The following is a 24,883-nucleotide window of genomic DNA, read 5'->3' on the forward strand; positions in this document are numbered from 1 at the left end:
TTTTCTGATGCTTGTAGCTATGGAAGAACTTTCCCCAAAAGTGGAGATAACATTACTTAAAACAACAACAACAACAAGTTTTTGCTTTTACGATTATATTGTCACTGAGTTGCATCTTTAATGGCTATGTGCCCTTAGGGCTTGGGACTAATTATTTTTCATACACCACTCCATTTTGTCCTAATAGTTGGTTTATATTATTACCCTGATTCAAAAATATGGAACTAGGCTCAGAAAGGTGAAGTAATTTGCCTAAGGCCTCCCTGCAAGAAAATGATGGAGCAGAGATTTAAATCCACATCTGTTTAACTCTAAACTCTTCCTTAGAGCAACATGTGCTTCTATTTTTTTTTCCACAGCATCGGTGCCCAGGCTCCATAACAACTCCTGAAGATATTTAAGTACGATACGTATCTTCCCTCTCCATTTACAAGGCAATAAAAAGCTCTGTGTTTTAAGAAAACTATCCAGAGGAAAAAGAGCAAAACTTTTCTTGTTTTACCACTGAATCTTTTCAAATTGTCTGGGCACTGGTTTTTTTTTTTTTTCCTGTTTCAGAGTACTCATAGGCAAAATAGCAGTGGTTTTAGGAATATGGGGAGAAGTAGTGATATGATTTAATTTTTTTAATTTTAAATTCAACTAATTAATTTTTAGTATTTTTTTTCTCAAATTTTATTGATTTGCCAATTGTTTATATATCTATATAATTTAGGACCACAACTTTACCATACCCATATATGCTCATCATTCACCCTCCACCAGAACCCCAATGCCAACACCATATCATCTTCCCTCCCTTACCCCTTCCTTCATCCTCTCTATTCCATGTGGTAGTCAGTATATTTTTCACACAGTCTAAGAATATTTTTTTGTGGTGCTTTGCCAGTTTGTTCTCTTTGGTTATTTCTATTCCACAAATGAGTGAAACCATCCAGTTAACTCTTTCACTTTCTGGCTTGTTCATCTCAAGGTCTACCTATTTTGTCCCAAAAGGCACTATTTCATCTTTTTAAATAGCTGAGACTATTTCATTGAGTATATATCACACAATTTCTTTATCCAGTTGTTTGTTGATGGACATCTATGTTGGTTCCATGACTACGTCATTGTGAATAATGCTTCTGTGAATATAAGTGTGCATAAGTCTTTTCATATTAGTGTTTTCATATACTTTGGATAAATACCTAGTGGTGGTATTGCTTGATCGTATGTTTTCTTTATTTTTTGGAAGAATCACTATCCTATTTTTCACAGAAGCTGCACCAAATTACATTCTACCAACAATGGATGAGTGGTTCTTTTTTTCCACATCCTTGTCAACATTTTTTTATTTCCAGTGTTATTGATATATGCCAGTCTCACAGGAGTGAGGATATTCATTGTGGCTTTGATGTGCATTTTCTTAATAATCAGTGATGTTGCATTTTTTTCAGCACATGTGCTTTTAAACTAGAATGATCTAGGGCAAAATGAATCAGTAAGGATGACTTCTTAATGGAGCTGGCCACCAGGAACATGCATTTGAGAATTTACCTTGGGTCCCAATGCTTCCCTACTCCTACCATTCTCTTCCAGTTTTTTATGTCTCTAGTTTTTCCTTCCTCTGAATTTCAGTGTCCCTAGCTGACCTTTCTGGACATGGGCCCCATGTTTCTAGTCTCTAGTCTCTCTAGCTCTAGTCTCTCTTCTAATCAAAACTTGAATGTATTTGTGTGCCTCAATTTTTCAGCCCTTCTCCAATAGACAAATCTCTATTGGATCCATGAACTTGGTCCCCTATGAAGGTTTATTCCTTAATAGGTACAGCCAAACCTGGACGATATTGTGGGTTTGGTTCTAGAGCACTGAAACAAAGTGAATGTTGCAATAAAGCAAATCCATGAATCTTTTTGATTTCTCAGTGTATATAAGTTATGCTTCACACTGAAAATCTGTTATTTAGCTCTCTGCTCCTCCCAGTTCTGCAGGCAGACACCTTTTCTCGTGCAGTGCCAGAGTGTCCCTCATACACCATGATGAAGGTTGTAGTGGATGGATTTGGTTGAATTGGGTGTCTGGTCCTCAGGGATGCTTTTAACGCAGGTAAAGTGGACATTGTTGCCATCAACAACCACTTCATTGACCTCAACTAAATGGTCTACATGTTTTAAAATGATTCCACCCATGGCAAGTACAGTGGCACAGTCAAGACAGAGAATGGGAAACTTGACATCTACAGGAAGTCCATCTCCATCCTCCAGGAGCAAGAACCCACCAACATCAAATGGGGTGATGCTGGTGCTGAGTATATTGTGGAGTCCATTGGCACTTTCACTACCCTGGAGAAGACCAGAGTTCACACAAAGGGTGGGGCCAAAAAGGTCATCATCTTTGCCCCTTCTGCTGATGCCCCATGTTTGTGATGCATGTGAACCATGAGAAGTATGAAAAATCCCTTAAGAGTGTCAGCAATACCGCCTACACTACCAGCTGCTTGGCCCCCTGGCCAAGGTCATCCATGACAACTCTGGCATTGTGGAGAGACTTATGACCATGGTCCATGCCATCACAGCCATCCAGAAGATTGTGAATGGACCCTCTGGGAAGCTGTGGTGTGATGGCCAAGGGGCTTCCCAGCACATCATGTCTACTTCTACTAGTGTTGCCAAGGCTGTGGGCAAAGTCATCCCTGAGCTGAAGGAGAAGCTCACTGTCATGGCCTTCCCCCTGGGGGACCAACCCCCAACATGTCAGTTTTGTATCTGACCTGCCAGCTAGAGAAAGCTGCCGAATACAATGTCATTAGAAAGTGGTGAAGCAGGCTTCACAGGGCCCCTTCTAGGGCATCCTGGCCTACGCTGAAGACCAAGTTGTTTCCTGTGATTTTGATAGTAACACCCACTCTTCTACCTTTGATGACAGGGCTGGCATTTCCTTTAATGATCACTTTGTCAGTCTCATTTCCTTGTGTAACAATGAATTTGGCTATGGTAACAGATTGGTGGACCTTATGCTCCACATGGCCTCCCAAGGAGTAAGAGTCCCTGCACCACTAGCCACAGTGAAAGCAGGAGAGAAAGCCCCTGCTACTCCAGCTGCTGGGGAGTCCTTCCCTCACTCATCCACAATGAAATTCTCCTGCTCTGTTACAGTTCCATCCCAGATGCCCTGGAAAGTGGGAGGAGCTTAGGGAGTAAGCTGCCTTGTCATGTACCATCAGTAAAGTGCACTGTACCCAGCAAAAAGTTATCTGTTTTGGGGCCTCTCTGGTGGCGCATGGGGTTAGGAAGCAACCTATGAAGCTATCCGCAGCCACTGCAGCACGAGTTCAATCCCTGGCCAGGGAGCTACCCACATGGTACAGCAGACTTCTCCTTACTCGCCTGCTGCTCCCATCAACAGTGTATTTCAGTCAGTCTGCCTGTTCTGTTCCCCACTCTGTCTCTGGTGAATCCTCTCACCCCCTGCACCTCTGGCCTGTACCAGAAAAAAATTATCTTAAAAAAATTATCTGTTTTTAAGTATAGCTACTTTCATCAATGATCTCAGCTAGACCTTCAGGATAATTTGCTGCAGTTCCTCCATCAGTACTTATGGCTCTACCTTGCATTCTGATGCTATGGAGATGACTTCTCTCCTTGAACCTTATGAAACACCCTTGGCTAGCATTAAGTTTTTCTTGTGTAGCTTTCTCACGTACCTCTCTCAGCCTTCATAGGATTGAAGAGAGTTAAGGCCTTGCGCTGAATTAGGCTTTGGCTTAAGGGGATACTGTGGCTGGTTTGATTTTCTATCCAGACTTCATGTCAGCAATAAGGCTGTTCCACTTTCTTATTGTTTTTGTGTTCACTAGAGTTGCACTTTTCATTTCCTTCAAAAAGTTTTCTTTTGCATTCATTGTTTCGTATAAGGGGTCTAGCTTTCAGTCTTTTGACATATCTTCCTCACTAAGCTTGGTCATTTCTAGCTTTTGATTTAAAGAGAGACATGAGACTTGGCCTTTCACTTGAAGACTTAGAGGCTGTTATAGGGTTAATTGGTTTAATTTCAATATTTTTGTGTCTCAGGGAATAAGGAAGCATGAGAAAGGTGGGGATCTAACTGTGTAAGTAACTCTTTTTTTTGGTTTGGGAATGTAAGTTTCTAGGTAGAAAAACATCATCTTCATGCTCATTTGACTTAGGACTGATTTTCTGGAACTGCAGCAAACAGAACAAAGCATGGACAGCCTTCATCTCCTGACTTCATAGGAGATATGGATTTGAAGGCCTCCAAGATGCAGAGATACACACTACCAAATTCTTTTCCTCTAGGAAATGTGAGGAAGGTGGGTTTTCTAAATGGCTCTGGTCTCCTCTGGACATAAACAAAAGGCAAAGTTGCTCCAGCTCATCCAATCTTCCATTATCTCCTGTGCAATTAGTCTCTCTGAGCCTTCACTTGCACTCTTCCAGTCTATCCACAAAGCAGCAGAAAAGCCCAAACATCACAGCATCAGGCCACATCCCAGAATCCTTCCCTAGCTTTCCAGGACACATTGCTGAAACTTAAACCATCAGTGTGGCCAACAAGGCCCTGCACATTTGACCTCTCACCATTCTGTGCACCCACAGCCCTGTAGCTTCCTTTTCAATGATCACCTCTACTTCATGACTTTCATGTGTCCTGCCTGGAACATGCTTTTCCCAAACCCTGATTGGCTAAATGCTACTTATACCTCATGTATCAGCATAGTTACTTCCTCATAGAGGTTTTCGCTGCCCCTGCCCAGCCTCAGTTAGGCCCACCTGGTAATCTCTTTCATGGTTTCCTGCACATTTCCACTTCAACCTTGCTCATTGCTTTTATATTCATCTCTCTCTTTGTCACCATCTTGGAAGGTCTTTGCTGACCACTGTATTTCCTTTACCACCAAGGGCCTGACACACAGAAGAGCTTCCAGTGTATTGTAAAATACAGGAATTGAAGAAGCAGACCCTGCCTCTTAGAAACATGGGGAAACATTTGTTAAATACCACAGTAAGCCCCATGAAGGTTATAATTCTATGTGTGTCCTGTGGACAAGCTTAGAAGCTTATCTAATGGGTACAGAGTGGTATTATAACTATAATGGCTATGATTGAGCTAAGCCTTCACTATGTTATCCTAAAACCACACCATAATTTTATAGGCAGGTTTCACTCTCCCCATGTCAAAGACTTAAAAAAAAAAAATGGAGGCGTTTGAAGACTAAGACCCTTCTCTAGGGCCATACAAATAGTACACTGTAGGGTCAGGATTCAAACACAGGTTGGTTTGACTCTGAAGATATTATGCTTTCTCCTCAATACTTCCTCTGAATTGTGCTCCTTGGTATTTCCCCAGCATCCAGACATTACAGACCATGATGGTGGGGGACACCTTGAAGGGTTCCCTATAGAAATAGCTCAAGTAACTTCAGACAGAGAACCCAAATGAACCCCAGTGAATCCAGACAGTCCAGAAAGGTGACCTCATACTTAGTAAGAGCCATCTTTGTTCAGATTCTGAAGACCCTGCAGTGAATGGGAGCTGCTAGTGGTTGGGCCCACTCCCCTGTCTGCCACCACCCATCACAAATCCTTTCCCAGTTCTTGGAGAAAGAGGATTCCCAAGGCTAATGGATGTGGCTGGAGCCACAGCAGAGGAAGGTAGAGTGCAGCTGTGTGGGCACGCACCACAATTCCTAGCAGTGCATTCTGCTTTCCTAGAGCTCTAGCTGCGAGGAGGTGAAATAATGAAGCAGCAGAAATGCACGGAGCAATGGCTATACTCCTTGTGCTCATTTTGGCCATCACAGATCCCACCTGATCAATCCATGTTTCCCAGCCAGCCTTCTCTCTTTGAGGACAGGGCTGATGTTATATTATTTGGTTTGAAAGAAGCTTCTGGAATAGCATCAGACTTGCTAGGTGTTCAATAAATAAGCTGTTTGAAGGGGTTAATGCATCACATTGAGAAGCTAGAGAGGGAAGCTGAGAATGTCTGCATTGTTCTTTTTTTTTCCTGTGGCGAATGAGGAGAATCCTTTGATAAGTGTAGCTTGATCTGCTGGGACTGGTCCCTGGGCCCCAGCTACTGCTCTGCTCTAGTCTAAGGATACCTAGGTAAAAATGCCTCTTAGCAGTTTTTCACTCCTCAGTCTTCCTCACCATCCAGGGATCTGGGCTCATTCCCTATCCCCTTCTGACCTGCTGTTCTGATTGATGTAAGAGCAGCCTACTAAATAGTCTCTGGGGGGAATGTCAGTTTTCTTGGGCTGTTTGTTATATTGCAAGAGCTCATTACTGTTGTTACAGAGAATCACAAAAATTTGTAGTGGGGACAGATGGGGACAATGACAGTTCTGTCACTGTGGAATGAACACTAGGAAAACATCACTGTCCACTTAAGACCACAGAGAGAATATTGGATACTGGCTTTTTAAGCTCTCAATGTTTTTCACTTTTAAGGGTTTAAATCTTATGCTAGCCTGCCAGAAAACATTACCTCATCTTCCTCTGTCACTGATTTAAGAAAAAGAATTATGAACTAAATGAATACTGAACTTCATGCCAAAGTTCTGAGTTGAAAAACCTTGGGGAATCACTAGATAAATAGAACAACAAGACTAGGGAAAGATTTTTAATGAAGGTGGTCTTGTAAAGGAGTGTCTTGGGAGATAACTGGGCCACAGACATGAAGGTGATGCTGCAGGTAATGAAGGCAGAGGTGACCTGGGCAAAGCCCTGTGTCTCGGTAGGACCAGCTGCTCACACCTCCTCACTTGGGCTTTGATGTAATGGACTGGAACATTTTTCTACCCACCAGGGAGTCTAGTTCAGACATCACAGATCCAGTTCTACAATCATCTCTTAATACTTGATCCGCTTCTTCCTTTCTCTTCTTTTAAATGTCCACAACTCTCATTAAGTGAGAGTTATTAATGACATTAATAATTTTATGGAAACAAGAGAAAAGAGCAGGTTCACTACCCATTGTTAACATTTTGGAACTATATGTTTATTTTCACATTTCAATGGAGCCTCTCATTTTGAATGATGCAATAGGAACCAGAATTTTTTATTTTAGGAGTGGAAAACTGAGGCTGTATTTTATGAGTTGCTCCAGGATTACAACTGAGACCCCACTGATGCCTTTACTTTATTTTTAGGTCCCCTTTTTAGTCTCACATTGAAAGTTATTACATTATGTTATAAAATTATGTTATAGTGACAAGATGGGACTTTATTTGGAGAATTTTAAGGAAATAATTTTTAACTTTGGCACATGGACTAATGAAACCCCTTAAATTCTGATAATCCCTCATGTGAGATCTTGCTGTATTTTAGGTGCATAAGATAGTATAGATACTTACTGAAAAGTATCTTTAAGTAGGTCTCAGTGGCAGGTGACTATTTTGGGGAACAATGTCCATTAGTTCTGGTCCATTAATTGGATGGACACTTTGCAGCTCCTGGCAATAAGACCCCATACTATTGAAGGAAAAAAAAAACTTTCCACATATTTCTACTTCTCAGAGTATAAAAGAATATTACTTAAGTCTTTCCTGTGGCATTCCATCCATCTCTTCCATTCCTTAAATAATGTCTTATTTAATAGATCTTCATTTTATTATGACCATTCATATAAGTTGTATTCTCAGGACAGATTGAATACCACACCCTTTGCATTTGAGGTAATGAAGACCCCTGTAAGAGTCTCAGAACAAATTCAATATGGGAGGAGGGATCATTGGCACATAGGGATCTCCAGGGATCAAACCCTCCATTCTTTAGTTTCACAGTTAGCTAGGATTCTAACTTCTCTCTGCTCAGAGAAAAGGGAATAGACCCTATTTTCACAACCCCTCAGAGGAGAGTCAGCTGCTCCTACGTACTAATTCTGAGAAGTACAGACTGAAGTCAAGTCATGGAATATATGTTTTGAAAAGTTTGTTTTAAAGAAATAAAGAATGATGTACACATACCTGCTTTAAGAGCAATTATTATAATTTATAGTAATATGTACAAGAGACCTTCTAGGTTATATATATCTAAGCTGAAATTTTCTTAGTGTCGTAGACCCAGAGATTTCAAAGCAGTGACTTGTTCCATCAACAACTGGTGGGAAAACTCTCAGTGAATTGTCTTTACGTTTTAAGCATTTCTCATTCTCTTAGGCACTAGAGGCACTAGTGGTAACATCAGACGATGAGGAAGCCTTGTTTCGGAGAATGACATGACAATGGCAACTGTTTAATTTTGCTTGGGAAACTCAGAGTCCAGTACAGTCTTGTCTTCCGGATCCTTTCTGTGTGGAGAGGAGGCAGTAGTAATCACTGCTTCCTTATATGGCTGGAAAAATTAAGCCACAAAGAAGAACGTTAGGGCACAGCTCCAAGGTTTCCTTGCAGCCATGAGACTGTCTTGGCTCCCTTTGTGGATATTTCTGTTAAGTATTTTTGCCTTTTCAATAGATGGAGCCACCAGCAACATAAATGTTAAGCAAAATGGCTCTAATGCTGAGAATTTAATAAAATGCAAAAGGGTACTGTCTATAGTTTGAGACAGTTTCCCTTCCATAAAGATTTCCTTGCAGAGTACTACTTTGGTTTACAATAACTGAAGACCTGTTAAAAAATGCACAGGAAGGATGGAGATGCTTCTGGAAGGGCTAAACATAACAGGAGAGGGGAACTTCCTGATGGTGAAGCAACTGTGGCCAAGTTCGGAGCTGCTGGTATTGGGTGCTCCTCACTCAGATGGATAACAGGGCCTACAGGCACTTTCCACCACGTGTGCTGGTGACTCCTGGCTGGAGGCAGGAGACATTATGGGAGAACAGAGTCAGCATGTTAAAGAGAACTGGACAGGTTGGACAAGAGGATAAATTAAATGAGATGGTACTTAAGCACAAAAGTTCTGTCTGACACTTAAGAAAATGAATTCTGGCATGATGGGGCTCTGGCCCAGTCACAGCCTGCGTGAAGGGGATCTGGGTGTTCAGGATGCCTGGTCAGCATGAGGCAGCAATAAAAACCAAGAGAGGCCACATTTCTGTAATCATGGCATCTGGCTAAAGGCAGGATTTTCAGATACACACTGGGACCTACATTCATGACTCTCCTCCCAAATTGATAATATGAAAAAAAAGAACCTTGCTTTTGCACAATATCTGCTTCTACTGTTAATGGACTAGGTAGACTGGAATGTAAGTACTTAATTCATAGCTAGAGAGCTTTGTCATTGTTATGAAAACTTTTAAGATTTACTCTCTTAGTAAACTTTAAACTATAAATTTAGTATTATTAGCTATAGTCAATATTCTGTAAATTACATTCCTCTAAGTTATAAAATATAATTGGATGTTTGTACCTTTTGACCCCCTTCATCCACTTTGCATTACTCCCCTCCTACCCCAGCAGTCACTAATCTGTTCTGTGTCTGTGAGCTCATTTTTTTAAAAAGAGCCCACATATATTATAAATAAATAAATAAATCTTAAAAAAAGAAGAGTCCACATATAAATGAGATCATACACTATTTGACTTTTTCTGTTTGACTTTTTTCACTTAGAAAAATCCCTTCAAGGTTAATCACGTTGTTACAAATAGCAAAATCTCATTCTATTTTACAGCCTGAATAATACCCTGATTTTCACACTTGTGTATAAGCCTTTCTCTTGCTAGTAGACATTGGGATGTTAACTAAGTTCAGTTCCTCAAATCAAGGTTAACCTTTCTCCTTTGGAGAGTCTGGTAGAGTCAAGGACATCAATATGCACAAGGAAGTTTTCTAATCAGAGAAGGTGCCTACAGTCCATTTTGCTTATGTGTCCTCTGATTAAGCCCCAAAGTAGTTGGAACACCAGAACGCTGATAAGGAATCTGGGGACTTCTTCCCCAAAGAGTCTGACTCTGGGAAAAGTTTCCTTGTGGCTCACTGGTTTAATTCTTGTAAGTTAAGCAAGTCCACAAAGAAAAAAACAAAACAAAACAAAAACCATACATTATGTTCATTAGCAGAACTAAGAATAGATTTCCTGATGTCAAAATAGTACAGCTGTGAAGTCTCCTGGCTTGTTTTAATTGGATCTGGGCCTTTTGACCAAAGTCCCTCTAGCCTTTAGAATCATTTCTATTCCTTTTGCCTTTAGGGCCCCCTCCCCAATTAAGTGGTGAGTCTAGATAGGGCAGGGATTTTTAATAGGCCTTTGATTTTCTGTTAACCTTTTATTAATGCTGTAAGTTCTACTGGCCAAGTGTTTTTGGCTGTGTCACCTTCTGGATTCTTGGCTATTGTGGTTTTGCTCCCACTATGAGTTCTCACTCCTGTTAAAAGTTGGTCAAAGTTAAGGCTGGAAATATTATCCCTCCCAGAAGAGCTCCAAGTTCACCCAGACAAAAAGCAACCTGGCAATCTTGCCCTTTTGTAGCATCTTCCTAGCTGCTTCTCCTACTCATATAACTCTCGCATCATCTAGTGAGGATGGCTGAATTCTGGATTTTCTAGCAGTTTGAAGCTACCACTATGGCTCCTTAAACTGACTGCTTTTGGACTAACAGACACAACTGAATCTCCTTATTGACTAAACATTAGTATGAACATATGAAAGGATACCCAACTTCCTTATATTTTTTCAGAACTGAAAGTAAAAATTTCCCAGCTGTCACTTATTACTATTGCCTTTAGTTCAAGTACTTTTAAAATAAATTAATTAGCTTTAGAAATTGACCCAGAACTTCTAAAATTCACTGCAGCTGAGTCCTGCCAGCTTAATTTGAATCAACAGTCACAGAGTGACTTTTCTGCAATTTTCCCACGAATGCTGGTTCCATGTCCTGTAATAACCTTTGTTTTCTGGGTTGACATGGTTCTTTTGAGGGGCCCTCAACCAGTTCCTTGGTTTCTCCTGTGTGTTCGAAGAGACTGAATCTCTTTTACTGTTTGGGAGCTACCCTGAGAGCCTGCCCATGAGAAAACCTGTGTGTCATCTGCATAGTAGTTCGGGGAATGAGCCTGAGTCAGTCCTGAAAACAGCAAATTCATAAACTGTGTGACAGAAAGGGGACAGACATTTTCTCATGATTTCTTTATGAGAATCCAAACTTTATTGGGGGGGGTGTTTTCCACATATTTCCTTGTGCCTAGAAAGATAAGTGAATTGTGTTGCTATGGATGTGCCCCTCACATGCAGGTCTTTCCTTTGGGCCTATCTCTAACCCTGCCCCTCCCTTGACCTGCAGTACTTGGTTAATAAGGTCATCTCTTAGAACCTGACACGTACCAGGTGTGTTGCTAAGTACTTCATGGACAATACTGCCATTAATCCTCACAAGCTCCCCACGAGCTGTTATGCGGGTTCAGAGAGGTTAATTAATCAAAGCTACATAGTAAATGGTAGAGTTAGGGTTTAAACATAACTGTGTTTGATTGAGAAGTCTATTCTGACACTCTCAGCTAAGCTATCATGGGCCCTGAATTGCCGCTGCTGATACAGAAACAATTATACAAACTAGAACTCTCCATACCTCACCTTGTGCTCTTGTGCATATAAGCAGCCATCCCCTCTGGTAAAGCTTATAGGAATTAGGTATGAGGGATACATTGCTGCGACCTGGACATGGGCCAGCAGCAGGGATGTGAGACTCTGAGGCCCTCAGCATTTTTGGTGGGAACTGCTGACTGGTGAGATGGACGTCAGTCTTTGGCAGGAAGCTACAACAGATTATTAAACAGATGGCTTGTAAGTTCCAAAGACAGGAAACAGTGGTTATCCCTGTGAGCAAAGGTTTGCAGAGAGTGAATCATGCCAAACCTTGGGGTTTTTTTTTTTTGCAAGTCTTACTAGATTCATAGAGGGGAGACTGACCACTGTAGTTTATCTGTAGATCAGCAAATCAGATCATACAGTGTCTCACAGCACTTTTAGAGAAAAGATGGACAGATGTGGGTTGAATGCTTAGTTGCTATTTGGATGGTTAGAAGGATGGAAAAAACAGCATCTGAAGAATGTGGATTAAAGTAGCAATGACAACAGTCATTTGTTCTGACTGCCAAACACAGGGTCAAGGATCTAGCAAGCACTGTAGTGTTAAACTCATGAAAAGTCTTTGGTGGACCCACAAAGGGCTCTTTGATTTAGCAAACACTTAGAATAGATGAGAAGTTTGGGAAATAGGAAAGGGGAGTAAAGTCTGATCGTTGACGGAGGAAGGGGAGTAGAGGTTACGGTTATCCATTTCTTTGGCCTTAGGAGTCTAACCTTTCGGACATGGTGATGATTGAGGGAGACTGCCACCTTTCATTGGTAGGACACACTGTGTTTCACCAGCACTTAGGAATTCTGAGTGGGGGGGGAGGGGTTTAGAGAGACCACTGTGTGCCAAGTGTGAGTGTGTGTGTGTGTGTGTGTGTTGTGTCTAGTCTGTGCTTGATTTCCTGACCCACTGCCCATCTGGAACCAGATCATCTGTCCTTGTTTGTTTTTCATATTGAGTTTTTGGTAAGATATCATTTAAAGAAGGACGGCTCCTTTTGGCCCCAAAAATGCTTGAAAACCACAGACTCTCATGACATCTAAGATTCCTTCTACCTCTAAAAATTCAGTGGTTCTTAAAAATTGTGTGGGAGGAGGAAATGCAAAAGGCAAGCTGTAAAAAATATTGGTGTTATTTTCCATTTTCCTTTCACCTCCTGGTATGCTCAGTGTCTCTGGCAAATCTCTGTATTATGTCCCCACCTCCCCAACAAGTCTTTCTGTAAATTCCTTGCATCCACTGGTCTTCTTAAGTATAAATGACTGATGGCATCCAAATGCAGATATTTACATTGTTTTTTTTTTTAAGATTTACTTATTTATTTTTAAGGATTTATTTATTTATTTTACACAAGAACTGGGGTACAGGCCAGATGTGCGGGAAGGTGAGAGGATTCACCAGAGACAGGGCAGGGAAGAGAACAGGCAGACTGACAAAATACACTGCTGAGGGGAGCAGCGGGCGAGTCAGGAGAGGTCTGTGCGCCATGTGGGACCCTCGCTGGCCGGCGGGGATTGAACCAGCGCTGCAGAGGCTGCAGATAGCTTTATAGCATGGTGCTCAACCGCCTGTGCCACCAGGGGAGCCCTAAAGATTTATTTATTTATACATACAAGAACTAGGGTACAGGCCAGAGGTGTGTGTGGGGGGGTGAGAGGATTCACCAGAGACAGAGTGGAGAGCAGAATAGGTAGATTAATTGAAATACACTTCTGAGGGGAGCAGTGGGTGAGTCAGGAGAGGTCTGCTGCACCATGTGGGTTGCTCCCTGGCCGGGGATTGATCTCATGTTGCAATAGTTGTGGACAGCTTCATAGGTTGTGTCTTAACCCTTTGAGCCATCAGAGAGGCCCCAGATATTTACATTGTTAAAGAAACTCAAACTGAGGGAGATGATCTCTGATTGGTAGAGTTTTAAGAGTGTGATCAAGTGAAGAATTTTGGGAAGGGAGAGACAGAAATGCTTTGGGCCTCCCCTCCATGGTCCTCCCTAGAGAAATGTGCCTTTTGTCAGACTTATTCCAAACTTTTTAAAGCACCTACATTCCAAACTTTTTAAAGCACCTACAGGTGCTTTAAAATGATAGCCCACACTTTGTTACGTGGGGTGCGGGGGTGGATTGAATAAAAATAATCTCACTCCCTACTCTCATAAAACTTATAGTCTGGGGAGAGGAGATTCTTTTACTTAAAAATTAATTGAAGTCAACGGTTATTCATTGAGAGCCTATTATATGTTGGGGTATAGCAGTAAATAAACCAGATGAAGTTCATGCCCCCTGGGGCTTTTGTTTAAATAAGCACATAATTAAAATCTGAGATAAATGTGTAATACATGTTGAAATAGGAATTTCAAGTAAGCTACAACTCATAAGAAGTTCTAATGACTGGATAATTGCCTATGCAGATTTCCACAGCAACATTTATAAGCTGGCTCCCTGATGCTGGGACCTTTCATTCAGGTGAAAGATATTTAAAAAGGTCTTAGCAGGGCAAAGGATTTGTAGAGGTATTTTTTGGAGACAACTCTTGCTGTAGGCCACCAGTGGCCCTCCCACCAGGGGCAGGAAGGGAGGGGTGAGGGAAGGGAGAGGGTGTGGCTCTGTGGACGGCCCCTCAAGGTTAGAAGGTGAATGAGGCTACTTTGAGAGCCTGGAAATGAGTTCCCTGAAGATGGTGAACACAGAGTTCTTCTATCTGAGAGAGTGGGCACAGCCTGTGGCAGCAAGATGGAGATGGCTTCCATAGGGCTAGCCTGATCACATGCTGTCTAAGTGTCTCCCATGGAGCAGATATGGCCATGGGGAAGGAGGCCCATCTTGGATCCTGTCCAAGGCCATCTGGAGGGATGGAGAGAACTTAGTAGTGAGAAGCTAAAGGTGAATGCTAGACCGAGAGGTTGTGGAAGCAGCCACATTGCAAACATTGGGAATAAAGAAGTTTCCTGCCCATGTCAAGGAAACTGCAGAAGAGAATATCTGGAAGGAAAGTCCAAAGAGCACATGTGGATGGAGGTGGGGTAGAGGGACAAGTGAGCATTAAACCTTTGCTGAACCCACAGAGCATGTGCCAGCCTAACAGGCCTGTTCAAGGAGATCTACTTTTTCTCCTAGCTCTGCTCATTTGTCTTTGTCGAGGAGAAATAAGAAAGTAGCTAGCAAGCTGGGGAGGTGACCTGAGAGTGAGGCAAAGTGGAGAAATGTGAGAGACAGCCATAGTCCTTTAGCCGGAGGAGGGAAGATTTAACACCTGAACAGTTTTGAGGTTTGGATTAACCTCTTAAATTGGACTTTCTAGCTATTGAATTTAGTGTGGTTTTGATTGCAGACCTGCCTATAACCTAAGAGTGGGCTGAACAGTTATAGGACCTGCCAAGTTTATATTTGGTGGCAGGAGAAAAACCTCTCAGAAAAGTTTTTAAGGGGTGGAAGATAATACAAACGAAAGCTTTGTTTTGATTACATCACAAGTCATCTTGCTGAACACACCAGGAACTAGAGAGAAACCTAATTTAGTGGAAGATGATAACAAAGGAACTCATCTAGACTGCAGGGCAGGGAACTGTTGGCCTCCCTGGGCTTGGGGACTCTGTTGTCATTTTTTCTTCTTCTTTCTCATAGGCCCCAGAAGTGTCGTGCTAGAGGGGCCCTTACAGGCAACTTGTCCCCTAACACATTCAACTGGTTTTCGTCTGTAGGGCTGGGGCTGTGGATACTCTGCTCTGGCTCAGTCCTGCCCTGGCTGAGCTCCACCTCACAGTGGGAGCTCTGGGGGCGAGTGTGGTGGAGGAGGGACAGGAGGAACTGGGGCTACCTCTTTCCCGTGGCTGCACCAGCTCATCACACTTGTTGTTCAGCGCCCCCACCCATGACTGGTGGCTGTTGGCATCTGGGGCACTGTCCTCTGCTCACAACTTGTAAAAGTCTGAGAAAACATTCACTGGACCCCAGGCCTCCTGGCACTCAGGCTCTTTCCACCAACTGTAATTGGGCGAGCGATTCAGGCGTTACCCTAACGCTCTGAAGTGGAATTTATGCACAACCATGCAAGAAATACAGCTGGACATTTAACAAAGTGTTAGAGATGGGCCTTGGCGAGCCGCACTTCCATAGGATGAGCTTTTCCAGGGTGGAGCTCTGGTTAGGCCACCGGTGTTTGCAGAAGGTGACTACATCAGAGGAAAAGAATTGGCTTCTTACAAAGAAGGGGCTCTTGAAGATGTCTGTCTAACCTTGTTTATGACATATACCATCTTGTTTGGCATTTTGAAAATGTAGAGGGAAAACAAGGGCTTGGTCTCTTTAGGAAACAGCTTTGATAAGGAGAGTGGTCACAGTTGTGTGAATCATATGCATGAAACAGACGTGGGGATATTTCTGGTGTCTCCATTGCAGGCAGTTGGCCAGTTAGTACAGAGACCACAGACTGTCTAGTCACCAGAATCAACGCTTAAGCAGTGTAAGTAGTGAATGCACAGGACTACACATTTGAGGCTTAAGGCCCAGGCCACACAGCCTTGGGGTCCAGGCCTCTTACAGCATTAGCTTTACAGTTTATGTGTACTTTTTGGTTATGTATTTGGTTTAATATTTAGCATTAAGTATATATTGTATCATGTTTACAAAAAATGGATACATACGCTGTTTTCTTAATGTGCAATGATAGACATATACTATTAATCATTTTTACAAATCACAGGTTAGGTTAAGGGTCAGTAAATGACCATTCTCAGATATGATGGGGCACCTCCAGTTATACCTGATTTGATACAAATGGACACCAGCCTATGACAAAGTGGGCCTGGGTCAGATTTACCTCCCTGTGGTTGCCTCAGCTGCTTGCCTAAGGAGAACCTCATGAACATCTCTTGCACAAAGCAGTCGAGGTACTTTCCCTGCCACCGCTGCTCAACAGAAGCACCATGCGAGAGGCTGTAGAATTCACTTTCCCTTTGTCACCTTGGTGCACTTCTCTCTTCCTCGGCTTCCTTCTTTCCTTCTTCCTCCTCTCTACCTCTCTTTCACTTCTTTCCTGTTTCTCCTCTTCTTTCATACCAATCCCACACAAGGTATCAGAGATAGAAAGGGGTAGAAACTAAGCTGTAAAATGCTCAGTGAGCATGACATGAGCAGTCAGGGTCAGAAGGTATTTCCAAGTCCTGCAAGGGACCAGCACAGCTCTCAAGAGAAGACAGGACTTGGGTTGAATAACAATGAGAGCAGAGGAAGGGTCAGGGGACTCTGGACAGGGGCAAGGCAAGGTCTGAGTGGAGGTCTAGAAAGGGCCACACGGAAGGCACAGAGCCTGCAACAGTGCCTCAAAGGGCAGTCTGCTTTGTGCAGGATTTGTGGAGAGGCAGGCAAGATCCGATTGACTCTGGGCTATTGGAAGAAATGCATTAAAATAGTTGCAAGTTATAAGACTCTTGCAAATACTAATTCTCATTATTGTTTAAGTCACGTCTGTTCTCCATGGAGGGAGAGAGGGGAAATGCCACCACCAGAGTGCAGAGCGCAGGCAATCATTTGAAATGATGTGCTTTAAAAACAGATCAGCCATTGACGAGTTGGGGAAATGCTGCATATTATATCCTCCCCTTCTCCAAAGGCATGTTGACTTAGTAAAGATCTTTGAAGTCCTGCAGAGAAAAAAAATCCTGTTTGACATTAACTGCACTTTCCAAACTTATTAGACGTTTATGAACAGTTGTGGAAAAAGCATTCTGCAAAACACACCTTGTGTGGCCAGGCAGTGGGAGCCAGGGAAGGTTTCAGAGGGGGCACAGTGCATTGATGGGAAGAAGTAAAGAGTCCCTCATGTCAGAGAGGGGATGTGGCGTGTATGCAGGCATGCCAAACACCTGCTGCTGGGGTTGATTCCCCTCTGTTTTCCTGGGAGGAGACTGGCTATGATGGTAGGTGTAGAAGGGCGCGTCCTCATTCTTTAGCACTGACAGCATTTATGGCCCTTGAGTATTGATGAAAGCTCAATGCACCGATGCCAAGAAAATGTTTTCCCTGGCTGGAGAAGGAGCTGCATATCCATATGCATGCACATGCAAACTATTGCTGACTGGCAACCCTTTTGATCTCACATCCTCCCTGCTTCTCTTTGTTTAGCCAAGCCTGAGCATCCTCTAAGGAAAAGCATAAGTCATACCACCTCTCTGCCGTCTTTTCAGCCCAAGTGTGGCCTCCGGCTTACCCCTCCACCCATGATCTTTCTCTTCATTTACTGTCAGCAGCAAACAAATAATTATTTTATGACACATCATCTGGATCCTTCGTGGCCACCCCTTTGTCTCCTACTCAAAAGTGCCTACACCATTCCGGGCCCCAGTGTGCATGGCACATTTGCTGATGATTGGTATATAAGACATTGCATTCTGGTTTTTTTTTTTTTTTTTTTTTTTTTTGGTTTCCAGATGGTAGCAGGGCAAGTGACTGTACAAACAACTCATTTTCCTGCCAGCTCCAAAATGAGATAGAAAGAATCAAATTGATTCGCTTTATTTCCATTGGAGTGATCCTGGAATATATCAAGGCCTCCTTGTTCATCATGGATGTGCTTTTATTTATTTATTTTTAAAGATTTATTTATATATGCATACAAGAATTGGGGTACCAGAGGTGTGTGTGGGGGGGTTAGAGGATTCACCAGAGACAGAGTGGGGAACAGAACAGGCAGATCAACTGAAATACACTGCTGAGGGGAGCAGCAGGCAAGACAGGGGAGGTCTGCTGTGCCATGCGGGTAGCTCCCTGGCTGGGGATCAAACTCGTGCTGCAGTGACTGCGAATAGCTTCATAGGTTGCCCCTTGTGCCACCAGGGAGGCCCCATGGATGTGTTTTTATAGGTCAACATGAACAATTAGGAGGCTAACAGTTAGGCAGAATGATGAATTAACAAAGCAAAACAACAGGCTCCTGTACAATGGCAATCAGCTGGAATTTCATCCTGTGTCTGGGCATTATTGTGAAGCCATTTCTGAGTAAACAGGAATTAGACTTCTCAGGCACAGCATGCTGAGAAGGGCAGTGAAGGAGTGGGCAGTTGGGGTAATCAGGTCAAAAGTCTAACCGAGGCTAAGCAAGTCTCAGGGGTTCTATACCCATCCATCCATCCATCCATCCATCCATCCATCCATCCATCCATCCATCCATCCCTAGCCATTTTGCTCCATTCTCTCCTTCCCACTGCCTTTCACTCAGGACTGTGGCATCAGCCTCCTCATTGATTTTTCCTCCTTACTTCTACTCTGGCCTCCCTACAACTGACTCTTGCCACCACATCAAGAGTGGTCTTTGTAGGACATGAATTATATCATGTTCCTCCTCTACCAACCCTCCATTCCATGACACCTTCACGTTACACCCAGAGTAAAATCCAAATGCCTTTCCTGGTTTATAAGCCCTGCCTGCTGGGACCCTGCCTTCTCTGGTCTCGTGGCTCTTCTATCTCTCCAGCCTCATAGGCTTTGCATTAGTGGTTTGTCCCCCCTATCCCAGTATGGCCAGTTCCTTCTTGTCAGTGAGATCTCACCTTCAGTGTCACCTGTTCAATATCAGCCTCTCCAAAGAGAGGGCTTTTCTGACCATGCAGGCTAGATAGCATTCTCTTTCTATCCCAGCATCCTATTTTAATTCCTGGTATAGCTCTGAATGCTTGGGTTCTAAGAATCCTAGAAGCAAACCCCGTGGAAAGACCATAGTCTCATGTTCAGCAGTGCTTAGTGAACAATAAACATGTGTTGAGTGAATAAATGAGAGTTTTTCCATTTATCAATTGTGGAGCCTAAGTTCTTGAGACCTGTGGAAAGAGTGTTTCCTCTTCTGTAAAATAGAAATGAGAACACCTACCTCAAAGGGTGATCAGAGGAAATGCATTAAAAATAACTGCAAATTATAAGGCCCTTGACAAATACTGTCACTGTTCAAGTCAAGTCATTTTCCTATTTGGTAAAATGAAGATAATATTTGCTGTCCAGGAATTTTTCAAAAATAAACTAGATAGAACAGAAAATCCAATAAATTTATAAATTCATAGAACCAAGTTTGAAATGCTGCAAGATCCTTCTTCTCCATGATGATTGTGGAGGAAAGATACAGTAGAAAGGATCTCTTAAATGCTTGCTTGCTTAAAAATCAAAGCAACATGAAGGACTTCTGGCTAGGAACAAGAAATTTGGAGTAGGAATTGGCCCCCCAAAGCAAAGACACAGCTGTTCACATAGTAAACCAGGAAGGGCAGAATTTCTGAAATTCTTATTATGTCTACAAAATATAAATGGCTGGAGGACACAGGTCCAGTGTGAAACCATATCATCCCTCTTCTCACAAGTATTTTCCAAACTAGTCCTCTAGACCAGCACAGTCCAATAGAAATACAAAGTAAACTGCAAGGATAATTTTTAGTTCTTAGTAACCACATTTGTAAAACATAAAAAGAAACAAGTGAATTTAATTTTAACAATCTATCTTATTTAACTCAGTATATCCAGAATGTTATTTCAACATGTAACCAGTATAAAAATCACTAATGAGATATTTCACTTTCTTTAATACTGCATTTTTGAAAATCCAGAGTATATTTCAAATTCAGTGGACATGTCATTTCTGACTGGCTGCGTTTCTAGTGCTCAACAGTTAGATGTGGTTAGTGTCTGTCATACTGGACAGGGGAGGTCTAGACTTTACTTTTTTTTAAAAAAAGATTTATTTATTTATACAAGCACTGGGTACAGTCAGAAGCGCGGGAGGGTGAAGAATTCACCAGAGCCAGAGCGGGGAGCAGAGCAGGCAGAAGGACCGAAGTACACTGCTGAGGGGAGCAGCGGGCGGCAGAAGAGGTCTGTGCGCCATGTGGGACCCTCGCCCAGCTGCCGGGGATCGAACCGGCTCTGTAGAGGCTGTGGGCAGCTTCGCAGCCCAGCGCTCAAGTGCTGCGCCAGCAGGGGAGGCCCTAGACTTTACTTTTGAAGTGTTTTAAGATCTAAAACACCTTTTGATACTTGTGGGCATGGAAGAGGTGGTCACTAGTAATTTTAACAAATGTGACTCCATTTGTAATCCCACTAAGTTCCAGTGTTCTACACATGGAGGGAGGATCTAGTTCATTCTGCCATTGAGCAGTAAGAGCTCAAAAGGAAATTCCTATAGAAAGTGGACAGGAAAGATACACACTAAAATTTTACATGTGGTATCTTGCAGTGGAATATCATACCTATTTTAATTCCTCCTGCGTTTCATTATTTTTCTAATTTTTATAGCTAATACACTATACATTAATGCTGAAAATTATTAAACATAATACAATGTAACAATACATTAATAATGAAACATAATGTAACATGCTACATTAATGTTAAAAAAAAGATTTTAAATTACTGTCATGGAAATACTTTATCCCCTGTTCTTCATAGACTCTTTCAGACATATGAGTCTGTCTGTCTATCTATCTGCCTCTCTCTCCCTCTCTCCCTCTCTCTCTCTCTTTCTTTCTCTCTCTTTCTCTCTCTCTCCTGGAGGGATAGGAAGATTACTCATTCAATATCAAATCATGTCCCTCTCCTTGAACCTTGATGTTTCTGGGAAGGATTTATGAGAAACTGTGTTTCTTTAGGGAGGGACAGTTTGTTTCATGTCTTGGAAAGCCAGAGAATGTTAATGAAATTGTTTCCATTTAAAAAAAATCAAACTTGGAAATGTATTAGAACTAAATATGTCATCCACAGAATAGGCTTGACAGTGCAAGGAAATTATTACAAAGTTATCCAGAAATTATTCTCTTTTGACACATAAGCCTATTATATAGTCCTGGATTTTTGGGATGTGGATTGGGTGTGTTTTGTAAATGACAGGCGTCAAAGCCTGGCTATGGATGACAATTTAGGGTCAGATCATTTATTCTAGCATTAGAGTCAATGATATCCTGAAAGCAGAGTAGTAATGCTGGGTGAAAATGTAGTTTCCTAATGGGGGGGTTAAATATTTTGAAAACCTCTAGTCATGTTGCTTATTAATGGCTTGATGTGGGATATAGATAGGTGAGTTGTTGGCTTGATAGATAAGTATTTGTAAGATCCAGCTTTTGCCAAGAGATTCTGTTTTGATCCACCAGCAAACATATTTTATTTATTTATTTATTTATTTAAAAATATTTTATTTTATACAATTCTTACATCATTTTTCATCTTTGTACAATGTATGCATTTTCATTTTGGTTATATTCCCCATACAATTGCACCCCTCCCCCCTTATTTTGACTCTAGTTCTTCCTTTCCCTGCTCCTCTCTAATCCCCCCCACCCCCGTAGTGTGTCTCTGGTTTATAGCTGCTTGTTGATTTTGATTATTACTTTGCATTTATTAGTCTTTTTCCTGGTCTCTTATTTAGGTTTTCTAAATTCCTGCTATGAGTGAGACCATCTGGTATATTTCTTTTTCTTTCTGGCTTATTTATTGTTGCAAACATACTTGTAACTTTAGGCTACCAGCAGAAAATCTAGTGCAGAACAGCTAGTGTAGCACTGGGGTGCAGTGGGGATCAGGGGCTATGGGGAGTTCTGGTGTACTTATTCCTGCTTTGGAGAAGCACTTACTGCTTATAAACACAAAAGGAGGCCTCAGTTCTGCAGCTGCCTTGGACATCTCTGGAGGACCACAAGACAGCCCACAGGCCCATAGTCATGATGGGGACATGGAGTCAATGACCTCAGAAATTCTTGAATGCTGGTTTCCACTACCAAAAGGAAAAACATTTTCCATTTCTCTAGACCTCCATGCCTAAGAAACCCAACCTTACCTGGTCAGAACTACTTCCCTTGCTAGAAAGAGAAAGGAGAACAATTTCTATATGGTACAGCAACAGATGTGATCCCACATGGACTTTCTGGTGGGCCCATTTTTATTTGTTATACCACTAAAGAGAATGGCTGTCAAGACAGATGTCCAGTTTCCAGACTCTGTGACATTGAGAGTTTTCCATTACAAATTACCTTTGGTAAGTAGAGAGAAGGTAGAAAAGCTTATACAAGATTTATTCCCACTTACAGCTTGTATTTAAGTCAGAGCCAGTGTCCCGTATGCCAATGTTTGAGGCCAATACCTGGGTGTCAGCTGCTAGGGCCATACTAATCAATGGGACAACCCAATCAGATGTTGGGGAGAGTAGCACAGGAATGCAGAGAGGTGCTGAAGGCTAGAAGAGTTAGCAGCCCCAAAGCTAGCTCTGCTATTACTGTGGGTTCTGAACATGACTTTGCTCTTGACGCTATTAGTCAAAAATAAAAAATGGAAAGGCTTTAAAACATTGAACAGAAATCATCAGAATGAATTTGTAAAATGCGACTAGTAAAATCTTACAGAATTATTTTTCTAATAAACTTTATATTTTCAAACAAATAACTTTTAAAAGTGAAAGTTATTAATAAGTGGTAATATAACTCTTTTAATCAGCCTCATTATACCTGGACAATCTCCAGGAGACAGTGTGAACTCTCTCCCTATTAAAAGGCAGTGAGTTTATTGGGATGTCTTTTGTCCACTACCAAAATTCAATTGCTTTTTATTAAAGTTTGATTGCTTAGGAGGTTTACAAACAGCTGTGACTAGAGTTTACAACAGGACCTAGGGACTGCAGAAAAGGTCTAATCTCAGTGAGAAGGAAATAAATTGAGCCATGTCCTCATCCCAGTGAGTGAAAGGAAAAAAAAAATATATGAGTTATGGTCCCTTTCCTCAAATTATTAACAGTTTCTCTAGGGAGTTAAAATTCAGTGTATTGATTTTAAATAAAAATGGTGCTAAATTCTGTGACTATAACTAGAAGCACAGGAGAAAGGAGGGGGTCGGACAATGAACTGGGATTGGGGAGGGTCTTGGAGGAAGTGGGACTTTACTTGAGTGTTGAGTCCCCAGTGGATGCCAATAGACAAAAGTGGTAGAGAAGGCAGAGCATGGAGGTGGGATATGGCTACTGCCTCCCTCCATGCCCATTCCAGTGTCACTTGGGCCTCCTCTTTCAGTTTGCTTCCTATATGGGCTTTCACATATGCTGTTCTTTCCAACCAAAAGTTCTTTCCCTCACTTCAACAGGGAGGTCTTGCGTTAGTTCTCAGCAGAAGGGTCTCATCTTTTTGGATGCCTTCCTTGATTGCCTAGTCTAGATTAAATCTTGCTCTCTGCTCCCTGGAAAACTTCTGACCATATCACTCATCAAGTGGTAATTAATTTAGTGATCTTTCTGACTGCTTTACTGTAGACTCCCTAGGGTGGGGACCTTGCTTCATTCACCCTAAATCCTCACTGCCTTGCTTAGTGCCTTGTGTAGAGTAAGAGCTTGAGAACTGTTTGTGGAATAAGTGGGTATACTCTGTTCTAGCCATGGTGCTTGTGGTAAAGGGGGAGGCAAGGAGAGGTAGAATCAGGGAGAATACAAAATGAAACAAAACAAAACATGAGGTAATTTGGGGGCACAGTGCACTGTGCAGGAGAGTGAGGTAGAGTAGAGGCCTTCAGTGGCTATGTCATCTTGGACAGGGTATAAAAATAGAATGGTGCTGAGAGGTGGGAGAAAGTAGGAGGACAAAAAGGAGGTGAATGTGGCAGGGACTAGCTTTTCCACAGTTGGGTCTAGTGCTACTTTGTCCTCAAAAAATCAAGTCCAACTGTGACTTCTACCTTCTTCACCTAGCCTGGGGTGAGGATTCAAGGAAAACCAGGCAGTATAGGTCTAATGGGTTCTAGTCTTCCCATTTCCACTGATTCCCTTTGTGACTCCAAACAGAGCAGGAAACTTATCTGAGCCTTATCTTCCTATTATGCAAAAATGGGGTAAAGTAAGGTAGTTATAGGGAGCAAGTGACAAAATGTATTGGGAAAAGCTTGGAGGTTTCCTATCACCTCTCTGGACCTCAATTTCCTTACCTCATAACTGAAGGGGTTAAAGTACTGAGGAATCCCCAAACTATTCCCAAGACTGAAGGTCAGATTGTGTTGGGGTGACCATGAAGACACTGAGAAAAGATGGGTTGATCTTCTAGAACAGGCTGGCTCTTCTTCCGCTGTAAATTCCAGAGAGCCATCTCCTAGGTCAGATGTTGCCATTTATGCTTAAATCAAATGTTTTCAGACCAGAGCAGAACTTCTGCCAGCTCAGCTTATGATGATTCTCAGTTGAGGTCTATCACAGAGTGGTAGATGTCCCTAGACATCTCTTCCAATGTCTCTTCCAATGCCCTCAGCCAGTCGGACAGGCCTGTGGCAGCTAAGTGGCTAAACATAAGCATCACATTTGAACAAAGTAGCAAACTTCCTAAAATGTTATGTACTTCAGTGAAATTTTCACTCTAGAGCCAAATCC

General features: G+C 42.2%; 1 protein-coding gene and 1 pseudogene across 2 annotated transcripts in view; one reads left to right on the plus strand and one right to left on the minus strand.

Annotated features, from left to right (window-relative positions):
* ANTXR1 (ANTXR cell adhesion molecule 1) overlaps positions 1-24,883 on the minus strand; it is a gene marked incomplete at its 3' end in the record, with an annotated part of 210,237 nt that overhangs the window by 15,301 nt on the left and 170,053 nt on the right. The window lies entirely within an intron of this gene.
* On the plus strand, positions 2,016-3,172 carry LOC311172497 (glyceraldehyde-3-phosphate dehydrogenase-like; annotated as a pseudogene). The gene has a single exon. The product of its transcript is annotated as a glyceraldehyde-3-phosphate dehydrogenase-like (transcript).

This window comes from Talpa europaea (assembly GCF_964194135.1).
Source record: "Talpa europaea genome assembly, chromosome: 6".
Classification (NCBI taxonomy): domain Eukaryota; kingdom Metazoa; phylum Chordata; class Mammalia; order Eulipotyphla; family Talpidae; genus Talpa; species Talpa europaea.